General features: G+C 48.4%; 1 long non-coding RNA gene across 1 annotated transcript; it reads right to left on the reverse strand.

Annotated features, from left to right (window-relative positions):
* Positions 1 to 4,372: 4,372 nt before the first annotated feature.
* LOC130276784 (uncharacterized) lies at positions 4,373 to 4,936 on the reverse strand. The gene is made up of 2 exons (XR_008845240.1): positions 4,722 to 4,936; positions 4,373 to 4,628 (listed from the first exon to the last, which is right to left on the reverse strand). It is a non-coding gene; the product is annotated as an uncharacterized LOC130276784 (long non-coding RNA).
* Positions 4,937 to 9,000: the final 4,064 nt, after the last annotated feature.

A 9,000-nucleotide genomic window follows, 5' to 3' on the forward strand; every position in this document is an offset into this window, starting at 1 on the left:
CTGATAAACCTACAGCTGACTACATAACTGTAGGTTTTGCAGGAATAGGGGAAAAGCTGAGAGCACAGGTTTGTTTTGGAGGAAACGGGAAAAGCTGGGTACATTAGAGGATTAGGGTTTGTAAAGAAGTGTGGTACAGATCGTGCATGGTAAAGATCGTGCATGAGAGCAGTTTTGGACACTTCTGTCATCCACATTTTGCATCCACAAACAGTGGAGCAGGACTGCACACACCTACGCTCCCATCAACCAATCACAGTATCTTTGCTGGCAGCCAATCACAAACTGTCTGTGCTAGCAGGTCTGCCGAAGCTCTGCTGACTCAGCACTTTCATTTTCATCTGAGGTATGACAGACTTAAGGATGACAAAGGTTTTGAATGACGCCTGACAGAGGAGGGAGGAGGCGGGACGCAGTTTTGGCTGAAGGATGAGCGAGGTACAGCTTGACAGCTGATGCTGTCCTAAAATGGACACCGTACCCCCCCCCCCCTGCGAACGCGCTGCAGGGGGGGCGATCCACCCCGCTGAACCACCAGGGATGATTTAAATGTCCCTTTAGACGCCGCTGTCAACTCTGACAGCTGCGATCTAAAGAGTTAATAGCCGGCTGCGGCAATCGCCACATGTCGGCTGTTAACGCCGGTCCCCAGCTACAGGAATCAGCTGGGGGCTGGCCGGTATGACATGGGCTCGAGTCGGGAGCCCGCGCCATGCAACGGTTGCCATCTCAGGACGAGCCGGCTCGTCCTTAGACGACAACCAGTTAAACAACCACCTCTCAAAAACTGAAACATTGCGCTGGTTGATTAAAAAATAAATAAAAAAAAAGCCTTTTTATCCTGGCTCCTAGATTCAAAACAAAATTTGTTAAAGGAGTACTCCGCTACTTTACTCCTAATCCCTTTTCCACAGGACAGGGGATAAGTGTCTGATCTCGAGGGGACCCTGCACAGTGCCCTGGCTCCCTTTGCACATGCAGCAGGGTTATTTACAGCGCTAGTGTATCTCTTGCTCTTCAAAACACCTGTGGGGTGTTAAGGCTCACTATACCCCTTGTTACGTTCCGTAAGGGGTGTAATTTCCAAAATGTGGTCACATGTGGGTATTATTTTTTTTTGCGTTTATGTCAGAACCGCTGTAAAATCAGCCACCCCTGTGCAAATCACCAATTTAGGCCTCAAATGTACATAGTGCACTCTCACTTCTGAGCCTTGTTGTGCGCCCGCAGAGCATTTTACGCCCACATATGGGGTATTTCCATACTCAAGAGAAATTGCTTTACAAATTTTGGTGGTCTTTTTTTCCTTTTACCGCTTGTAAAAATAAAAGTATGAGGCAACACCAGCATGTTAGTGTAAAATTTTTAATTTTTTTACACTAACAAGCTGGTGTAGACCCCAACTTTTCCTTTTCATAAGGGGTAAAAGGAGAAAAAGCTATTTCTCCCGAGTACGGAGATACCCCATATGTGGCCCTAAACTGTTTCCTTGAAATACGACAGGGCTCCAAAGTGAGAGAGCGCCATTAGCATTTGAGGACTAAATTAGGGATTGCATAGGGGTGGACATAGGGGTATTCTACGCCAGTGATTCCCAAACAGGGTGCCTCCAGCTGTTGCTAAACTCCCTGCATGCCGGGACAGTCAGTCCAGAAAGGCTGGGAGTCGTTGTTTTGCAACAGCTGGAGGCTCCATTTAGGAAACACTGCCTTACGATATGTTTTTCATTTTTATTGGTGGGGACAGTGTAAGGGGTGTATATGTAGTGTTTTACCCTTTATTATGTGTTAGTGTAGTGCAGTGTTTTTAGGGTACATTCCCACTGGCGGGGTTTATAGTGAATTTCCAGCTAGCAGTTTGCGCTGCGACGGAAAATTTGCCGCAGCTCAAACTTGAAGCAGGAAACTCACTGTAAACCCGCCCGTGTGAATGTACCCTGTACATTCATATGGGGGGGCAAATCTCTAGCTGTTGCAAAACTACAACTCCCAGCATACACTGACAGACTGTGCATGCTGGGAGTTGTACTTTTGCAACAGCTGGAGGCACTCTGGTTGGAAAGCCTTCAGTTAGGTTCTGTTACCTAACTCAGTATTTTCCAACCAGTGTGCTTCCAGCTGTTGCAAAACTACAACTCCCAGAATGTACTGATCGCCGAAGGGCATGCTGAGAGATGTAGTTATGCAACAGCTGGAGGTATGCAACTACAACTCCCAACATGCCGAGACAGCTGTTTGCTGTTTGGGCATGCTGGGATTTGCAGTTTTGCAACATCTGGAGGGCTACAGTTTAGAGACCACTGCACAGTAATCTCCAAACTTTGGCCCTCCAGATGTTGCAAAACTACAAATCCCAGCATGCCCAGACAGCAAACTGCTGTGTGGGCATGCTGGGAGTTGTAGTTTTACAAGATCTAGAGGGCCACAGCTTAGAGACCACTGCACAGTGATCTCCAAACTGTAGCCCTCAAGCTGTTGCAAAACTACAAATCCCAGCATGCCCAAACAGCAAACAGATGTCTGGGCATGCTGGGAGTTGTAGTTTTGCAACATCTGGAGGGCTACAGTTTAGAGGCAACTGTATAGTGGTCTCAAATTGTAGCCCTCCAGATGTTGCTAGGCATCTACTCATCGGCTTCTGTAGGATCCATGGAGCCTGCCGCATGTCATCGCCGCCGAGGATCGCCGCCGGGCATTGCGCCGAGGGTAAGTGACCTCCGGCGCCGGTCACTAACGGTTTCCCTGCTCTGCCCGGACAACAGTGGGTGGGCAGAGTGGGGGGGGGGGGTTTGGGGAGGATGACCGAATGTTAACCCCCCCGGCCCCCGATCTGCTATTGGTCGATCGCTTCTGATCGACCAATAGCAGGGATAGGAGGGTGGCACCACCTAACTCCTATCCCTTCAGGGGGACCGGGGGTGTCTTGGACACCCCCATTCCCCCTTATTTTTCGGGTCACCGGGTTAGCGGAGACCAGTATGACCCGGAATTGCCCCAAATCGCTGGTGTGAATTCACTGGCGATTTGCGGCGATCGCCGACATGGGAGGGGGTCTCAGGACCCCCCTGGGCATTGGCACGGGATGCCTGCAGATAAATATCAGCAGTCATCCCGGTCCGGTCCTTGCCCGGCGCGGTGCGCGGGAGTGACGGAAATTCTTGCGGGCATTCAGGTACAACCTTGGTCCTTAAGTACCAGGGAGCATGGGCGTACCCATACGCCTGTGGTCTTTAAGGGGTTAATATTCTCCCTTTGTGCTGTGTGCTGAGCTCCTGTGTGTGAGGGAGAAATCTTCACCAATCAGAGCTCAGCTGGCAGATGGAAGGGGCGAGGTTAGCGCTCGCCTCTCCATCTCTACATATCAAAGCCCAGGAGGCTTAGATAAATACCAGCCATTGAATTGCTGGTATTTTTAGGGTGCGTTCACATGGAGTAAATGAAGAGTAATTGACGCTGAAAAATTTATGGGTGAAAATTTTTTTTTTTATCGAAATTGCGCGCGGACATGAGGGAGAAAGAAGTGAAGGGTTTTTCATCCATTTCCACGCAAATTGCCCACGAATTGCCCACAAAGTCCGCGCGAAAATGATGTCGGGCGGAATTTTTTTTTTTATCATTGACTTCAATTGATTTCTGCTAGCGGACTCCGCATGAAGAATGAACATGTTCTTTCTTCAAGCGGAACGGAATTCAGCGTTGGAATTCTGCTAGCAGAATTTCCGCAGTGTGAACAGGCCAGCAGAAATAACATTAAAGTCAATGGGCAGAGGGGATGTGCATTAGTTTGTAGCGGAGAATTCAAGAGGAATTACTCGAGTAAATTCCTCTTGAATTACTCCGTGTGAACGCTCCCTAATATTAAAAATACTGTCAGGGTGTCTAAAATACCAGCTGTGCTGGTAAAATAGCAGCCAGGTGGCAACCCTAAGTGTGTGACATGGTTGTAATAATTATTGGGGAGATTTATCAAAACCCGTGCAGGGTAAAAGTTGATCAGTTGCCCATAGCAACCAATCAGATTGCTTCTTTCATTCTTAACAAGACCTCTGAAAACTAGAAGAAGCGATCTGATTGGTTGCTATGGGCAACTGGTCATCTTTTCCTCTCCACAGGTTTTGATCCCTGATTGTCTTCATATATAGGATGAGAATCTTCTGACACAGTGAGTAGCCAACCATTTCTGGGCATAAGACATCAGAACTTGCTGGGTGCCCTACGGTTGCCTGGACAACTGTGCCCCCCAGCATCAGCCGCCTCTCCCCTCATCACATGGTACAGATCGGGCAGCAGTTTTGGACACTTCTGTCATCCACATTTTGCTAACACTATTTTTCACACACAGAAATAAAATAAATGAGTCGAACAAGTCAAAGAACAGTTTAAACAAAGGGGAACTTTATTTATTATTTAGTAAAATGTTTGTGTAGGGATTTTATGTAACCTCCATCACTCACAAAGAGCGGACAGTAACTAACTCAGGACAGGAAAAACCTCCAGAGGGGAGGAAACCTGTAGGGAATCCATGGCTACTGTACTGCCCTTCCTCTGGGCATACTAAAGGAGGTTACCTCTAGAATTTGGGCCAATGTGTCCGTGTATGTGCTGCCCCACAGCCTGGAAGGTGTGCATCTAAGATAGGAAAAGAAAAGAGAGATTAGTTACATGTTTATTATAGAAATGCACATGGAACTGCACTAAAGACCAAAAAGATGTGATACTTACCAGTCACAGGCGGGTATGAATGTGTATTCCTAGGTTCCTACAGTTTAGGCCCCTCACTGATGACAAAGGTTATGACATCACATGTGTGACCTCACGGGAGTTCTATTTGAGTAGTGCTGCTTTCTGATTGGCTGAAAATCCAAAAACCTTTTTAACATATTCTGCATGACTTATCTCAGGGATTTTTGGCAATTTTTATTAAAATGGCTCACTCCCTGTGGGTACATTATATTTGTTTCTCCTAACCAGACACTTAGTATTAGTATTTGTAATATCATTTGGTGACCCTAACAGCCTGGGCCCATAGGTTTCCTACACAGATCACTGCGGCTCTGGCAGGCTCAATGGGGGAGATTCATCAAGACCTGTCCAGAGAAAAAGTTGCAAAGTTGCCCATAGCCCGTGAAAGGGCCTCTAAAAAATTAAAGAAGCAATCTGATTGGTTGTTATGAACAACTCAGCAACTTCTCCTCTGGACTGGTTTTGATAAATCTCTCCCAATGGGCAGCGCTGGCTGCTGGGACATCTGACGGGTGACGCCTCTGACGTTGTGGTATGGAGCGGAAGGATATTATTCATCAGACGTCCCGGCAGCCAGCGCTGCTTACTGATTTAAAGTGGTTGTGGCTCCTGCTGCCAGTTCAAGATCAGGCAGCATAGGCCGAGATTGACATACTGCATCAGTGACCTCCTGTGGCTGTCCAGCAGTTGCAAAACTACAACTCCCAGCATGCCCTGACAGCTTTAGGCTGTCAGTGTCAGGGTATACTGGGAGTTGTGGTTTTGCAACAGCTGGACAGACATCTGTTGGAAGGGGGGGAAAAAGATGAAGCAATGTGGGCTTTGAAAAAGGCCACACATAAGCTGTGTTTGAAGGAAAACAGTCACCCGTTCACCCACACTAAACCCGAAACACCGGGTTATGGTGTGGGTGCTGGTCACGTGAGCACTTGTGCCTACTGAGCGCTCACATGGCCAGCGCCCATGAATATTCAAGTCCAGCCGGCGGGCCGCCTCCAGCGTGCAATTCAGTGCAGGAAGAAGCGGACCTTCAGAGGGACGCCGCGCCGGGCTACAGGTACGCATATCGGTCAAAGAGCTCGCATCGGTCTCATGTTCACCTGCACTATAACTCTGTGTATCGGGTTTTGTGTGACTGAATGGGTAACAGTTTTCCTTTAATCCCAGTCTAAGCCTAGGAACAGACGCAATTTTTGTTTGAGTTTTTTTGCCAAAAATAAAAAATAAAAAAACACCACGAAAAGCTGCTCCCTAATTTCTTTTCTCCCAAGATGCCCTTGTGGTGGGCCACAGGGTGTAAAGGGGTGAGGTGTATGGGGCTTTATGTGGTGCAGCACGTCTGGCACTCAGGTGCTGCCCGAGTCAGTTGCTGCCAGCACATCTCCTATGCCGGGTGCGGGCCCTTTAAAAATGACTGCAGGGCCGGAGAGGCTTGGGGCTGCTGGGACAAGACGCACACACGACTTCTCCAAGACCCTGACGTCTTCCCGCCTCCGACCCTGCTATTACATTTCTGACACTGACTATGGCCTCCTCATGATTTATCAGCACCGCGGAGGGAGAGAACTGGCTGCGGAGTGAAGAGAGTGAGGACGGGGAAGGAGGAGGTGAGCTGTGGAGATGGGTGTAAGGGAGGGGTGGGGGTGCGGAGATCTGTGTGAGGAGACCGAGGAGGTGGGTGGAGGGGGAGATGTGTGTGAGTAGATAGGGGACGGGGTGGAGGGCATGAGGGACCGCCTTTTAAAATGTTTTTCCTACCTTCTAAAGTGTTATATTGCTGTCTACAATCCTGCTCACTGAGGCGGAGCAGGAAGCCGACTTCGGCCCTTACCTCATCTATGCTGCGCTCCTGTGTTTTCCTAACATGGTGCCTACAGCTGTTTCACAAATACAACTCTCAGCATGCCCTGACAGCTATTGACTGTGAGGGCATGCTGGGAGTTGTAGTTGTGAAACTGGAAGCAGAATGTTAGGAAAACACTCAGGGCAGGTATATATAGTTTAGCATATAATTTGGCCATAGAATCATCTGAACAACTCCAGACTGTGTAATACAGGCAATATATGGGTTACTGATGCCGCTGTTGGGCCTGGGTCTTGGAATTTAAAATTTGCTCATAGGTAGTACCCGCTATCCAAAATCTTTGGTTTAAATTTCTTAATTCATCTTTTAATCTTAGGGATTGTGAAGACCTAGTGCCTACTCATGCTGCTGGCAACTCCGGGCTGTGCCATTCATCCACTATATGGTCTACTCATGCTGCCAACACCTCCATGCTGTGTCATTCAGCCACTATATGGTCTCCTCATGCTGACAACATGTCCATGCTGTGTCATTCAGCCACTATATGGTCTCCTCATGCTGACAACATGTCCACACTGTGTCATTCAGCCACTATATGGTGTCCTCATGCTGCCAACACCTCCACGCTGTGCCATTCAGCCACTATATGGTCTCCTCGTGCCGACAACACCTCCATGCTGTGTCATTCAGCCACTATATGGTGTCCTCATGCTGCCAACACCTCCACGCTATGTCATTCAGCCACTATACGGTGTCCTCATGCTGCCAACACCTCCACGCTGTGCCATTCAGCCACTATATGGTGTCCTCATGCTGCCAACATGTCCACGCTGTGTCATTCAGTCACTATATGGTGTCCTCATGCTGCCAACACCTTCACACTGTGTCATTCAGCCACTATATGGTGTCCTCATGCTTCAGCCTTATCCAAGCTGTGTCATTCAGCCACTATATGGTGTCCTCATGCTGCCAACACCTTCACACTGTGTCATTCAGCCACTATATGGTGTCCTCATGCTTCAGCCTCATCCAAGCTGTGTCATTCAGCCACTATATGGTGTCCTCATGCTGCCAACGCCTTCACGCTGTGTCATTCAGCCACTATATGGTGTCCTCATGCTTCAGCCTCATCCAAGCTGTGTCATTCAGCCACTATATGGTGTCCTCATGCTGCCAACACCTCCACGCTGTGTCATTCAACCACTATATGGTTTCCTCATGCTGCCAACGCCTCCACACTGTGTCATTCAGCCACTATATGGTGTCCTCATGCTGCCAACACCTCCACGCTGTCATTCAGTCACTATATGGTCTCATGACACTGATGCCACAACCAGGCTCTGTAATTGTGCTGCTCTGCGGCAGTGATTCTAAAAGCGAGACCGGTAAGGCTGGGTTCACACTACGGTTTGTAATTACAGTTCCCATATACGGCTGGGAGGAGGGGTGGGCAGGGCTTAATCGTGGCACCCGCACTCAGCCGTATTCAGGAACCGTAGTTAATGTATGTCTATGAGCCGACCGGAGTGAACCGCAGCCTCCGGTCGGCTGCTTTTTTGGCCGCAAGCAAAAACGTGGTCGACCGGAGGCTGTGGTTCACACCGGTCGGCTCATAGACATACATTAACTACGGTTCCTGAATACGGCTGAGTGCGGGTGCCGTGATTAAGCCCCGCCCACCCCTCCTCCCAGCCGTATACGGGAACCGAAATGACAAACCGTAGTGGGAACCCAGCCTAATCTGCATGTTATTCTGAATAACAGTATTATTTCACTACCCCAGCACACTCCATATGCATTTTAGAACACAGCAAAGTGTTCTATACCCCTATAGGGGCTGTATGTAGGCTAGAAATAGCCTTTTTTAATATAGATTCGCCATGAAAAAATTCGGAACAAAACAAACTTTATTGGAAAATTTGGTGAATCGGCCAAATCAAATTTTTGAAAAAACCACCTCTCAAAAACTGAAAAATTGCGCTGGTGTTTTAAAAAAAAAAAAAAAGCCTTTTTATCCTGGCTCCTAGATTCAAAACTAAATTTGTTAAAGGAGTACTCTGCTACTTTACTGTGGTGGCCACGGGTGAGGTCCGCAGCCACCGCTACGCTGGGGTTAGCTACTTGGTTCTTGGGGGGTTATGAACCCAGGGTCGGATGGTATTAACCCTTAATGTCATGTGACGCCACTGTAGTCTTGATATCTCCCGGGGTACTACAGGTTCGGGGAACTCCGTCTCCCCACAGGCTAGCAAGGAAAGAATTGACTCCACACTAGGTTGCAGTTTAACGGAGGCTTTACTAACTTGAAGATAGGTGGTACAATCTCCACAGCGCTCATCCAAAGTCTCCCAAAGGTTTAACAGACAGTCTTTAGAGGACCACACAGCTTGCAGTGGCTGGACTTGATATTGCATATATGCTTGGCTCTTACGGCCGGACTAGGAGTTTTAGGTC

This window comes from Hyla sarda, chromosome 6 (assembly GCF_029499605.1).
Source record: "Hyla sarda isolate aHylSar1 chromosome 6, aHylSar1.hap1, whole genome shotgun sequence".
In the NCBI taxonomy this organism is placed as follows: Eukaryota; Metazoa; Chordata; class Amphibia; order Anura; family Hylidae; genus Hyla; species Hyla sarda.